This window comes from Sorex fumeus, unplaced genomic scaffold, assembly GCF_029834395.1.
Source record: "Sorex fumeus unplaced genomic scaffold, SorFum_2.1 ptg000086l, whole genome shotgun sequence".
NCBI classification, from domain to species: Eukaryota; Metazoa; Chordata; class Mammalia; order Eulipotyphla; family Soricidae; genus Sorex; species Sorex fumeus.
Genome location: NW_026606143.1, coordinates 3,491,843 through 3,507,068, shown reverse-complemented (window position 1 = coordinate 3,507,068; position 15,226 = coordinate 3,491,843). Strand labels below are relative to the sequence as shown.

Genomic DNA, 15,226 nt, shown 5'->3' with positions numbered 1-15,226 from the left:
ATTATAGTGATTTGTTTTTAGTAGGAAATACGAGTGGGTATGCTGTTACCAGTCCAGTGTCCAAGAAGACAAAAAAACTGGAGATGCCCCAACTAACTGATTGTAAGACTGTGAGTGGTCAGCATTTGATATTTTATATTTCCAAAGTTTGTTTTTTCTAAAATTGCTGAACTAGTGTTGATACAGCTCATTGACAATGATAGAAAGTGATAGTAGGAACTCATAAAGAAAACTGATGCAGAAAGTTTACTTATGATGTTGCATAGATGTGTTTCTAACTTAAATGCCCATATTTTGCTATATGATTTCATTTGCGTTGATAATTTATTACATGCATTCATCCATTATGAATTAAAATAGTTTCACAAGAGAAAGATATATATATATATATATATATATATATATATATATATATGAAGGGAGAGAAGAGGGATGGAGGAGAGTGAGAGAGAGATCAGCAGGTAGACTGATTTGGGCTGCCTCCTCCCCAGGAGTAATCTTTGAGAGTACAGTCATGAATAAGTTCTGAACACCACAGGGCGTGATCGCGACAAAACCCCCAAAGTCTTAAAGGTAACATTTCACTCAGAGTTGGTTCTCTGTGAATTTAACAATATATAAATTTCTGTTGAAAAACTTTCAGACTTACTATTATATATCTCTCTATAGTACATATATCTATTTACATATATTGAGTTCTGTGTATATTTATATTTAGGTTTGTACAAACATTCATACTTCTAGAATCAGCAATACAGTGATGAACAACCTAACCTGCAAGATGCATCAGCTGAGATTCTGGATGTTTACTCTTCTGAGGAAATTGATGTTGAAGGATTCTCTGATAATGAAGGTGAAAGGAGAAGGGAATAAAAGTGTCTGGTGGGTCTGGTTGGTGAAGATATATTTGTATATAATATATTATGGTGATCCACTAAAAAGTATAAAGAAACAGAAGTTCATCTCAAATAATCGCTCTGGGGAGGAAGTGAGGCAAGTGCAAGTACAATTGTCATAAAACTTTCCTATCTTTTTTTAAAAATTGTTTTTTTTTATTGATGTGACAATTGCATGTAAGTCTTAGTTTCCAGAGCTCTTTTAGGATTTGTTCAGAACTTTCTGCCCATGGCTGATTTTCCTATGGGACCATTAGAGTTTGGAGATTCCTGGTCTTCCATTTTCTGCCATTTTACTGACATCGACATATATTTTTAATTTATTAATGAATTTGGGTCACACCTGGATATGCTCAGGGGTGAGAACTCCTGGTTCTGCACTCAGGAATTACTCCTGGCATTGCTCAGGAGGCCATATGGGATGCTAGGGATCAAATCTGGGTCGGCAACATGCATGACAAATGCCCTACTTGCTGTACTGTCTCTCTGGCCCCCCACATGTATTTTTGTTTGTTTGTTTGTTTTCTTTTTGGGTCAAACCCAGTGATGCACAGGGGTTACTCCTGGCTCTGCACCGAGGAATAACTCCTGGTGGTGCTCGGGGGACCATATGGGATGCTGGAAATTGAACCCGGATTGACTGTGTGCAAGGCAAATGCCCTACCTGCTGTGCTCCAGCCCCCCACATGTATTTTTAAGACAAACTTGCAACACATTTTATTAGTGCCTACTCACGCCAAGTAATATATGTAATATTACATATATGACATCAGTTGATCACTTGATACCCCGTTATTCATCAATTTACTCGAGCGGGTTCCAACAATGTCTCCATTCATCCCTACGTACTAGCGTAGCTCAGTGGCATCTGCCTATTATAGCAACATGCAGAGCCTCAAACTGATCATTCAGAGTCTTGACGAAGAAGTCTGACCATCTTGTAGGTGGACGTCCATGCGATCTTTTGACGTCCCGTGGAATCCAGTCAGTTATGGCTCCAGTCCAGTGGTCATCTGTAAACCTAATTACGTGTCCAGCCCATCTGATTTTTGATGCCTTGGCAAATGAAACAGCGTCCCTGATTCTTGAGCGTTGACGGAGATCAGAACTCCGGATTCTATCTCTCATTTGAGTGAAGCATGATACTCCAAGCATAGCTCTTTCAGTTCCTCTTTGAGAGACCCGAATAGCGTTCTAATCCTGTTTTGTAGGGCCCAAGTCTCTGAGGCATATATTAATGCAGGAAGAACAGTGGAATCGAAGAGATGTGCTCAGAGCTGGAGGTTCATTGTCTTCTTAGTTATTTCTTCAACGCTCTTAAAGGAATTCCAAGCCACTCTCTTTCTCCTGCGTAACTCAGGAGCCAGGTGATTCATCATGTTGATTTCTTGACCTAGGTATATATAACTGTTGCATTCGGAGATGGTGGTTCCGTTGAGAGTGAATGGAGCATCAGGAAAAACTGTTTCTCATGAACATTGTCTTTTTGAGATTCAGTTGTAATTCGACCTTTCCACACTCACAGTCGAAGTTGGTCAGCATTTGTGCCGCTTGGCTGATGTTTGGTGTTATTAGAACGATGTCACCAGCAAAGTGGAGGTGGTGTAGTTGCCAACCATCTATCTTCACTCGCATTCCTTCCCATTCCAGTCATCGCATGATGTTCTCGAGGGTGGCAGTGAAGAGTTTTGATGAAATGGTATCACGCCGCCGAACCCCTCTCTTGACATGGATGATTATTACTTTGTAGAATGGTGAGATCCTGGGTAGTGAATCCGTAATAGAGCTCATGGAGGATCCTGATGTATTGAGTTTGTATGCCCTGATTGGCTAGGGCTTCAGTGACCGCTTCTGTCTCAAGAGAATCAAAGGCCTTCTTTAAATCAAAGAATGTTAGACAGAGCGGCATCTTGAACTCCTGAGAAACCTCAATGAGCTTAGTTATCATGTGGATATGGTCGATGGTACTGAATCCTTTTTGGAACCTGGCTTGTTCACATGGTTGTCCTTCATCTAGTGTTCTGCCAGTCCTATTCAGGATGACTCAAGTAAACAGTTTTTAGATGACAGTCAATAGGCAGATTGGGTGATAGTTGCCAATGTCGTGGATGTCTTCCTTCTTGTATAGTAGTATAGTCTTGCTGGTTTTCCATTGGGATGGAACCTTACATTCAGACAGGTAGCGTGTGAAGAGCCGAGCCAGAGTATTGATGAGTACTGATGGTACATTCTTCAGGTTTTCAGGTCTGACCTTGTCTGGGGCGGGTGCTCTTTGTTTCTTTACCGATGAGATGGTGTGTTGAATTTCGGAAGGGAGAACATTGGGAACGACATATCCATCATGCGGAATTTGGTATGTGGGCAAGTAGACGTGGCTATTAAAGAGTTCTGAGTAGAAGTCATGAATAATCTTCTCCATTGCCCTTCTGGAAGATATGATAGATCCATCAGGATGTCGGAGGACAGTCATCTTGGTCTTGTAGTTGGTGAAGGACAGGAGGGCATTATGAATGCTTTTCCTGGCTTCTGCCGCATCTACCAGCACTGCTGCTCTCCTGCCTTTGAGGTCATCCTTGATCGCTTCTCTGCATTGTTTTGCCAGCTTGGACGTTCGCTTGTGGTTGCCTGAGGCATGTGCCAAGCCACGTTGGCAAATAAGTTCAAAAGTGTTCGAAGAAAGGTGGTTTTTTGTGGTTATCTCTCTCTTGGCATTCTTTTTTGTGGTTATCTCTCTCTTGGCATTCCTCGCACAATCATAGAGGTGCTTGATTGGGTACACCACGGGAAGTTTGCCAAACTCTGCCATGTGGGCAGTTTACATTCGGTAGCCTGCCAGGTTGTCCAAAGTAAGAATGAGATAATAAGATGTCGCACGGCTGCATTTGAAACACATATAATACACACACTAAATACTGTAAGAGATATTTTTTGCCTAAAACTCATAGATTGAAACAAACCACAGATTCAGTATAAGTAAAATAGCAGATAAGTAGAAAGGAAAGAGTTAAAGCAGCTTGTAGAAAGGCAAGGGTAATACTTGAAAAACATGTTTCCCTCTATCTGGTCACTCCTGCAATATGTAACTTGGGTTTTATATATATATATATATATATATATATATATATATATATATGTGTGTGTGTGTGTGTGTATAACTTTTTATTAGCAAAATATCCTTCAGGCTTTTGCTTCATAGTACTGAAAGGAATGAATATTATAATTTATTTATATGTTATGTCTCCTTAAATTAACAACTGTTATTTTTAACTTTTCTGAAGTGGAAAATAATGAACAGGAGGAGACTCTGATAAAAGTTGTGGATGAACTTGGAGATGGTCCAGATATTAAGGAGGGGGTTCTGCCAAGCCTGGAACCTGTTAAGCTTCCTAAAGCAGTTATGGTATCCATTTAGATACAAATTATTAGGTTTATGTTTTCCACAGCAGTATATTTCTAATAGAAGTAACACTACTGCTATTTTAATAACTTCATATAGCACCGTAGTACTGTCATCCCGTTGTTCATCAATTTGCTCGAGTGGGCACCAGTAATGTCTACATTGTGAGACTTGTTACTGTTTTTGACATCTTGAATATGATATGGGGAGCTTGCCAGGCTCTGCCATGTGGGCAGGATACTTGGTAGATTTCTGGGCTCTCCAATAGGAGATGGACGAAGGAATTGAACCCCGGTCGGCCGCGTACAAGGCAAACATCCTACCCGCTGTGCTATTGCTCTAGTTCAATAGCTTCATGTATAAAAGTTATTTTAAAAATTGTTAACACTACTTCCACTACCCAGCCGTCGCCACACTCCAGGACGCTTTCTGGACCCGCGTGGCAGCTCTGGCCGAGACTCACGCATGACTGAAGACCCACAGAACAAGATAAGCGGAACTCTCTGAGACCTTGGACTCCAGGCTCGGCGGACCCAGGGACAGAGCTTCTCTGCTTGCTCCCACCACCACAGGTGACAAAAGGATTCTAATCAGGAGCCCCACCCTACCCTGCCCTGTCTGCTTCCATCAACTACCCAGGGATCAAATTGCGCACAGGAGACCCACCCTACCCAGATAAATACCCCACTGGCAGACTTCCACTCTCGACACTACTTCCACTACCCAGCCGTCGCCACACTCCAGGATGCCTTCCGGACCTGCGCGGCCGCAAAGCGGCCGCGCGACACACCATAAGACACTAAATATCCATCTTCCGGAATTGTCATACCATATTTGATAGGGTTCAAATATGGTAACACCTACAAGGGTGATTAGAGGTCGCCCCAAAAGCCTCTATCCCTCTCGGAAAGACTGGCAAGCTACCGAGAGTATTCCGCCCGCACGGAAGAGCCTGGCAAGCTATCCGTTGTGCATTCGATATGCCAAAACCAGTAACTACAACTGGTCTCATTCACCTGACCCTGAAGGCTTCACCGACATGGCAGCACTGAGAAGGATGAGAAAGGAGAGGCCGACAAAATCTCAAGGCTGACCTAGGCTGCCACAACGAAGGAAGACAAAAATGATCGTCTGTCCTTTCAATGCACATACGCTAGCATCAGATGCATCCATCGAGGATCTGATGGTACAAGCGCAAATGATCAAGTACGACATCATTGGTCTGACGGAGACAAGAAGGCACGAATCTCACCGTGCCGTTTTCGACACTGGAGAAGAATTGTTCCTCGGAACATGCGATAAAAGAGGTGTTGGATGCGTCGGTGTCCTTGTCAACACAAACTTGGCCAAGAGCATTGATTCATTCGAATGCCTAACAACCCGAATAGGACGTTTACATTTGAATAGATGTGGCTCACTGCCTGCAGTTTCTATCTTCGTTGTCTACGCACCAACATCTCATTATGATGAAAGAGAAATCGAGAAGTTCTACATGGAGCTAGAGAAGTTCTATAAAGAAGACCACACCTTCTACAAGATCATTGTGGGTGATTTTAATGCCAAGATAGGACCGAGAAGATCAGCTGAAGAACTTCACATCGGGACCCATGGCCTAGAATGGAACGAACAGGGTGAGAGACTGTCTGACTTCATCATGTCGACCAAGACCATTCATGGTAACTCACAGTTCCAGAAGGCAGAATCTAAACGATGGACATGGGAGTCTCCCGGTGGACGATTCCACAACGAAATAGACCACATCATATTCAATCGACGGTTTTGCCTGACTGATGTCGCTGTTGTCCCAAAATTTCGAACGGGATTGGACCACCATCTCCTTCGTGCAAAATTCTACTTCACAGAGCGGGGAGAAAGGCCTGCAAAGTTCAAAAAGAGAACTCCCAGAACGACCACCAACTGGGAACTCTTTGGCACTATTGCGGCAACAGGGGAAGATGCCATTGTTGACAACATTGACGAGGAATACGATCGACTGGTTCAGCACCTCCATGAATGTGCGAGGAACGCCAAGAGAGAGATAGCCACAAAAAATCGCCTATCTTCGAAAACTCTTGAGCTAATTCGCCAGCGTAGTTTGGCGCATGCCTCAGGCAACCGCAAGCTAACGTCCGAGCTCACAAAGCAGTGCAGAGATGCGATCAAGGAAGACCTCAAAGAGAGAAGAGCAGAAGTACTGGTAGATGTGGCAGAAGCTGGGAAAAGTATTCGTAACGCCCGCCTGTCCTTCGCCAACTACAAGACCAAGATGACTGCCCTCCGACATCCTGATGGATCCATCACATCCTCCAGAATAGCAATGGAGAAAATTATCCATGACTTCTACTCAAATCTCTTTGATAGCCATGTCCACTTGCCGACATACAAAATTCCACAGGATGGATATGTCGTTCCCAATGTTCTCCCTTCCAAATCTGACACGCCATTTCGTCGGTAAAGAAACAAACAGGACCCGGCCCAGACAAGGTCAGACCTGAACACCTGAAGAACCTGCCGTCAGTACTCATCAATACACTGGCTCGGCTCTTCACTCACTACCTGTCTGAATGCAAGGTTCCGTCCCACTGGAAAACCAGCAGGACCGTACTACTGTTCAAGAAGGGAGACATCCATGACATTGGCAACTATCGCCCGATCTGCCTATTGTCTGTCATCTACAAGTTGTTCACTCGAGTCATCCTAAATAGGATTGGCAGAACACTAGATGAAGGACAACCATGCGAGCAAGCAGGGTTCCGCAAAGGATTCAGCACCATTAACCATATCCATATGATAACCAAGCTCATTGAGGTTTCTCGGGAGTTCAAGATGCCGCTCTGTTTAACGTTCATTGATTTAAAGAAGGTCTTTGATTCTGTTGAGACGGAAGCGGTCATTGAAGCCCTAGCCAATCAGGGCATTCAAGCCCAATACATCAGGATCCTCCATGAGCTGTATTGCGGATTCACTACCAGGATCTCACCATTCTACAAAGAAGTGATCGTTGATGTCAAGAGAGGGGTGTGGCAGGGTGATACCATTTCACCGAAACTCTTCAGTGCCACCCTCGAGAACATCATGCGACGACTGGAATGGGAAGGAATGGGAGTGAAGATAGATGATCGGCAACTACACCACCTCCGCTTTGCTGATGACATTGTTTTAATAACACCAAACATCAGCCAAGCGGCACAATGCTGGCCGACTTTGACCGTGAGTGTGGAAAGGTAGGACTACAGCTGAATCTTACGAAGACAATGTTTATGAGAAACAGACTCGTTCCTGACGCCCCATTAGCTCTCAACGGAACAACCATCTCTGAATGCAACAGCTATGTGTACCTAGGTCAAGAGGTCAACATGACAAATGACCTGGCACCCGAGCTGCGCAGGAGGAAGAGAGCGGCTTGGAACGCCTTCAAGAACGTCCAAGAAATAGCTAAGAGGACGAAGAACCTCCGGCTTCGGGCACATCTCTTTGATTCCACTGTTCTTCCTGGATTAACATATGCCTCTGAGACCTGGGCCCTACGCAAACAAGATGAGAACACTATTCAGGTCTCCCAAAGAAGAATAGAAAGAGCTATGCTTGGAATATCACGTTTCAATCAAATGAGAGAAAGAATCCGGAGTTCTGACATCCGTCGACGATCAAGAATCAGGGACGCTGTCTCATTTGCCAAGGTGTCGAAAATCAGATGGGCTGGTTACATAATGAGATTTAAAGACGATCGCTGGACTAGAACTGTTACCGACTAGATTCCACGGGATGTCAAAAGACCGTGTGACCGCCCACCTACCAGATTGTCAGACTTCTTCGTCAAGATCATGAACGATCGGTTTGAGGCCCTTCATGTTCCCGGAGCAAACAGATGCCATTGGGCTACACTAGCACGCGACAGGGACAAATGGAGACATTACTGGCGCCCGCTCGAGCAAATCGACGACTAACAGGAAGTTAAGTGATTAAGTGATTAATATCACAGTGACTGTCAAATTTATGAGATTTATATATAAATTTTATATTTATATTAAAATTTATATAAATTATCTCTAAAAATTTATAATTAGAGATAGAAAATAATTGAGTCAAAATTATTATTTCAATTTTTAGATCCACATTACTTTCTCCACTATAAGTCATTTAGCCCATAAGTATTTTATAAAGACCTTTTAATAAGTACATAATGTGGGGCTGGAGCGATAGCACAACAGATAGGGCATTTGCCTTGCACGCAGCCGACCCGAGTACAATTTCCAGCATCCCATATGGTCCCCCAAGGAATGCCAGGAATAATTCCTGAGTGCATGAGCCAGGAGTAACCCCTGTGAGACGCTGGGTGTGACCCAAAAAAGCAAAAATAAATAAATAATAAGTACATAATGTGAAACACAAAACATCACTTTATAATTTTCTGTCACTAGTGATAGTAATTGCTTAAAACTAGTGTGAACATCAAAAAATGAAATGCATTTATATATGTAAAGCAGAAATGCAGGTGGAAGTGGAGAATACATGTTTACCCCATCTAGAACGAATACATAAGGACAAAATTATATCAAATGTTTTTGCATGTTCCCACAATAGAGGCAATAGAAACACAATACCCTTTTATTCACCTAGCAGTTCCAAACACATCCCATATTCAGAGTATTATTCCAATCAAAACATTAAAATATTTTTCTTTTTTGTATGGTCACTAAAATATATACAAATTTTCCTTTGCCTATTTTTAAATAGCTTTATTTAGTTTATTCTGAACATAATATTATTGCATTATTTCTATTAAAATATAATTACTAAAATAACTAAATATAGCTGATTGATTAGCTTCAGTATATATACAGAAGTTAACCGACTATAACCAAATGGTTGCACTTGTGATTCTGGTTTTGATCCCTCAGAACTGTAGTGTCTTATGTATAGCTTTATAATTCATCTAATTCAAATTCTGGATAAGTAATGTACTCTGGGCTGGAGCGATAGCACAGCGAGTAGGGCATTTGCCTTGCATGCAGCCAACATGGCTGACCCGAGTTTGATTCTTCCGCCCCTCTCGTAAGGCCCGGTAAGCTACCAAGAGTATCTCACACGCATGGCAAAGCCTGGCAAGCTACCCGTGATGTATTCGGTATGCCAAACACAGTAACAACCAAGTCTCACAATGGAGACGTTGTTGGGCCCGCTGGAGAAAATCGATGAACAATTGGAGGACAGTGACAGTGAATGTACTCTAATTTCTGCTTTTATTACAGGTGAGGGACAGAACCAGCTGTAAACAAAGATAAAAAGAAGTCAGATGTGCTGTCATACTATTTGAAATAAAGCCGCAAATTTCTGGAAAGCATTCTAGCATAATATGTGAATTTATTTTTAGACAATGCTTTTGAAAATTCCCCTTTATCAAAAATATGTGTACATTGCTTTTTCTTGTCACACTAAGTTTAGATATTTGGGGATTTTTAAAGAGGAAACGTGGGAACATTAGTGAAGGAAAGTTGACACTGGTGGTGGGATTAGTGCTGCAATATTGTATGTCTAAAACTCAACTATGAATAACTATAAATCATGGTCTTTAAAAATATAATTTAAAAATTTTAGAAATAAAACATCTTTGAAATATTTTGCCATTTTCAAACATACCTTTTCTTTTGTACATTTGTGTAATTGAACAGGAAAACTCAGTACTATTTGAGTATAGCTAGTGGAAATGCACCTAGTGGTCTTTTTTCCTGCCAGACATGGAATTTTCCACACATGTATGCTTACTTTTTGCAAGCAAATTTTATTTCAGTATGGATAGTCCATTCTCTTTGTAGTTTGCTTAGCATAATTTGTTGAATATAGAATTTAATTTACATGGTGCTTCTGTTGAAATGATAGGACTTGATTTCCTCCACTAAATAATGTAGTGAATTGCGTTCATAATTATATCACATCATTCAGACCTCATTTGCCTCTTCACACCCCAATAAAAAGTTATGCTCAAAAGACTTTACTCAGTATATACCCTGCTGGAAGACTGTCAGCAATTACAAGAAAACATTTCTCCTTCTTTCAGAGGTTTTAAAATATCTACTGGGGCTGGAGAGTACAACAGGTAAGGCACTTGCCTCACCAGGGTGGGAAGAAAATGCCTGGGGGTCATTGGTGGAGGGAAGTGAACACCAGTGAAGGGATTGCCAAAGTGACTAGTTTTTTTTTTAATTTTTATTAGTGAAACACCATGAGGTACAGTTGTAGACTTGCAAATTTTTGTGCTTGGATTTCAGTTATACAATGATTGAGTGCCCATCCCTCCACCAGTGCCCATTCTACACCTCCAATGCTCCCAGTATCCCACCCCACCCCTGTGACAGGGCATTCCCTTTTGTTCTCTCTCTCCTTTTGGGTGTTGTGGTCTGCAAAAGAGGCATTGAGTGGCAATCATGTTCGGTCCATAGTCTACTTTCAGCATGCATCTCCCATCCTGGGAGGATCCTCCAAACACCCTTTATTTGGTGCTCCCTTCTCTAACTGAGCTGCCCTTTCCCCTAGAATGCCCGGCTGGCTTCTAAGCCATGGAGTAATCCTTCTGGTACTGATCTCGGCTATTCTTGGGTATTAATCTCCTATTTTGTTACTTTATGTCCCCCAGATGAATGCAATCTTTTTATATCTATCCCTCTCTTTCTGACTCATTTCACTTAGCATAATACTTTCCATGTAGTACCAGAAAGTGACTAGTTTTTATTTTTTAATTTAATTTTTTTTAACTTTATTTATTTAAATTTTTATTAGTGAAACACCCCTAAGCTCTGCCAGGAGTGAGACCCCCAAACCAAAATAAACTAAGTAAATATTTACTTGATTGAAAAAATACTGAATTGTCTGAAAGTATTAGGACTAAATTAGAAGAAAATGAAAATGACTAGGACACTTGTTGAAACAATTATTTGGGCTTTCCATACTGTCTCTTTTTTTATGTAGGAGTACTGCTATTTATTCAGCCACTGATTAGCTGATTTAATTGTGCATGAACTCTGCCTTACTTGTTTTTTCATTTTTTATAATTTTATTTATTGAATCACTGTGAGAGCAGTTACAAAGCTTTTGGGTCAAAGTCTCGGCCATGCAATGAAACACCCGTACCTTCACCAGTGCCCATACAACAACCCCAGGACCCCAACAACCTCAGTATATCCCCATACCACACCCTCCCCCTACCTGTGGGGCAGATGATTTCCACTTTACTCTCTCTCAACTATGATCACATTCAATATTTTGACACCAGACCTACCATTATTATTTGAGATTTTACCCCAGCCCAACACTCAGATCTGCTGAAAAGGCAACAGTAGACAATTTGTTTTCTATTGCTAGTTATCAATAACATATGATGTCGCATGGCTGCAGTAGTGGCCGCGCAATTTTGAAATTGTGAAATTTTAACACTTAAATCTGGAGGGATTTCTGCCAAAACCTGCTGGGTTCAGAGATTTGCTCCTGAGTCTCTGGGGTCAAGGCCGTCAAGCAGCTTGATCAGGAGCCAGACAGGCTGTTTGTGGGCGACAACTTGGGGTCTTGTTGGGGTGGGGAGGACAAGACCGGCTCCACCCCCATCCTGTGAGGCCCAACAAGTTTTGTCACTGCGGGCCCAAGCCTCACTGTCCAATGGCCTCTGGAGGATGGCGGTCACCGAGCCACCAAGGGGGAGCAGGCGGAGGGACTGCACCCTTTTCCCCCTGGGCGACAGTGACCTACTGCGGGGCCCGGACACACGTCTGCCAAAAGTCACTGGGTTTCGAGATTTGTTTCTGAGTCTCTGGGATCATGGCCGTTAAGCAGCTTGATCAGGAGCCAGAGAGGCATTCGTGGGCGATGACTTGGGGTCTCGTTGGGGTGGAGAGGCTAGGACCGGCTCCAGCCACAGACCATGAGGCCCTGTGTGTCTTGTCACTGCGGGCCCAAACCTGACTGTCCAGTGGCCTCTGGAAGATTGCGGTCACTGGGCCGCCAGGGGGAACAGGCCAAGGCACGAAACCTATTCCCATCTAGGTTGGCCCAGCACCAGTAACCAACTGCAGAGACTGGAAGCATTTCTGCCAACAGCTGCTGGGTTTCGAGATTTGTTTCAGTCTCTGGAATAATGGCCATTAATCAGTTCAATCAGGAATCAGAGAGGCCATGCCTCCTATTATATAGCTGAGTCAGTGGTGGTTTGTGGGTGTGTCTCCCACATACCTAACTTTTGTCCATTTACTTTCTCGGTAAACTTTGCCCCAAGTTTTTGGGGTCTGGCCAAAGGCACAGCAGCAATTTTGGGGTACCTGGAAGTCTGAAGGCGCCATCAGGCTGCTGATGCACTCACCTCACAGGTACAGATTGACCTGCTGGCGGCACCATATCCCCATTTCATACTGTCTCTTTTATGACTATGACATGAAATAGTCATGGGTTTCATCCCGGGCTCATGAAATACTGGCTTTGTGATGGTGCAAAATAATAAATTCTTTGGATTTGATCCTTCCTGTTTCTAAAATATAAAGTAGAATTTTACTCTGTTATTTCTATGAACCCTGAATAGCACTAAGTATATCCCCGGAGACCCACTGGGTGACCCTGGTGGCCCTTAAGCACCACTGGGGTAGCTGTAGGGAACCAAGAACCACTAGGTCCAGAAGCATCACATTTCCAGGCCTGAATATTGAACTATCTGGTCTTGATGGGCTGGAGCAATAGCACAGCAGTAGGGTGTTTGATTCCTCCGCCCCTCTCGGAGAGCCCGGCAAGCTACCGAGAGTATCTCGCCCGCACAGCGAAGCCTGGCAAGCTCCCCGTGATGTATTTGATATGCCAAACACAGTAACAAGAAGTATTACAATGGAGACGATACTAGGCCCACTCAAGCAAATTGATGAACAACGGGAGGACAGTGCTATAGTGTTGGTCTTGATGGAATGATCTTAGTATCACTGAAAGTGGCCTCAGGCTCTCTGAGCACCGCTTGGGAGGCCTTTCCAAAATAATTATTGCAATGAAAAATAACCAAACTGGAGTTTGGGAGGTTAGCTCATTGGTTAGGGGAATGTGCCTTGCATGTTCAGGGACCTGAGTTCAAATCCCAGCATTACATTGGCTCCCAGAGCACTGCAGAATGTAGCCCAAGAGGCCCCAGTGATCTTAGCATAATGGCCTGAGCTGCACAATGTCATTCGATCTGAGTATTGAGCCACCCTGCCCTATTTTTCAGGTATCTTGGAAGCCCTTCTTTCACAAAGAATAAGTGAAGATGCAGAGTAGGCATAACAGTAGAACTAAGTGTTATTTTACATCCATTATTTAAATTTATTTTGTTTTCATCTAGTGTTCTGCCAATCCTATTCAGGATGACTCGAGTGAACAGCTTGTAAACGACAGAACAGGTAGATTGGGCAATAGTTGCCAATGTCGTGGATGTCTCCCTTCTTATACAGTAGTACAGTCCTGCTGGATTTCCATTGGGATGGAACCTTACATTCAGACAGGTAGCATCTGAAGAGCTGAGCCAGTGTATTGATGAGTACTGACGGCAGGTTCTTCAGATGTTCAGGTCTGACCTTGTCTGGGCCAGGTGCTGTTCGCTTCTTTACCAATGAAATGGCATGTCAGATTTCGGAAGGGAGAACATTGGGAATGACATATCCATCCTGCGGAATTTGGTATGTGGACTGGTGAACATGATTTTCGAAGAGATCCAAGTAGAAGTCATGGATAATCTTCTCCATTGCACTTCTGGAAGATGAGATAGATCCATCAGGACGTCGGTATGGAGTAATCTTGGTCTTATAGTTGTTGAAGGACAGGCGGGCATTGCGAATGCTTTTCCCAGCTTCTGCCACATCTGCCAGCACTGCTGCTCTTCTCTCTTTGAGGTCTTCCTCTATCGCTTCTCTGCACTGCTTTGTAAGCTCCAACATTTGCCTGAGGCTTGCGCCAAGCCACGTTGGCGAATGAGCTCAAGAGTTTTCGAAGACTGGCGTCTTTTTGTTGCTATCACTCTCTCGCGTTCTTTGCACAATCATGGAGGTGCTGAACCAGTCGATCATATTCCTTGTCAATGTTGTTAATGATGGCATATTCCCATGTTGCGGCAATAGTGCCAAAGAGCTCCCAGTTGGTGGTCATTCTGGGAGTTCTCTTAAACTTTGCAGCCCTTTCTACCCGGTTTGTGAAGTAGAATTTTGCATGAAGGAGACAGTGGTCCAATCCTGTTTGGAATTTTGGGACAACAGTGACATTGTTTGGCAAAACCGTTGATTGAATATGATGTGGTCAATTTTGTTGTGGAACCATCCACCGGGAGACTCCCATGTCCAACGTTTAAATTTGGCCTTCTGGAATTGTTAGTATGGATGGTCTTGGTCGACATGATGAACTCAGACAGTGTCTCACCCTGTTCATTCCATTCTAGACCATGGGTCCCGATGTGGAGTTCTTCGGCTGATATTCTCAGTCTATCTTGGCATTAAAATCACCGACAATGATCTTGTAGAAGGTGTGGTCTTCTTTATAGAACTTCTCCAGCTCCATGTAGAACTTCTCAATTTCTCCTTCATCATAATTGGATGTTGGTGCATAGACAACGAAGATAGAAACTGCCTGCAGTGTGCCACATCTATTCAAGTGTAATCGTCCGATTCGGGTTATTAGGCTTTGGAGTGAACCAATGTTTATGGCCAAATTCATGTTGACAAGGACACCAACAATACCGATGCCTCTTTTGTCGCATGTTCTGAGGAACAGTTCTTCTCCAATGTTGAAAACAGTGTGATGTGATTGATGCCTTCTCGTCTTGGTCAGACCAATTATGTTGTACTTGATCTTTTGCGCTTGCACCATCAGGTCCTCAATGGATGCATTCGATGCCAGTGTACCTGCATTGAAAGTACAGATAATCATTTTTGTCCTTCTTCAT

The 15,226-nt window shown here is 43.1% G+C and overlaps 1 protein-coding gene across 1 annotated transcript in view; it reads right to left on the bottom strand.

Annotated features, from left to right (window-relative positions):
• The window catches only part of MAOB (monoamine oxidase B), a 208,085-nt gene that overhangs the window by 78,309 nt on the left and 114,550 nt on the right, over positions 1-15,226 (bottom strand). The gene's annotated exons all lie outside the window — the stretch shown is intronic.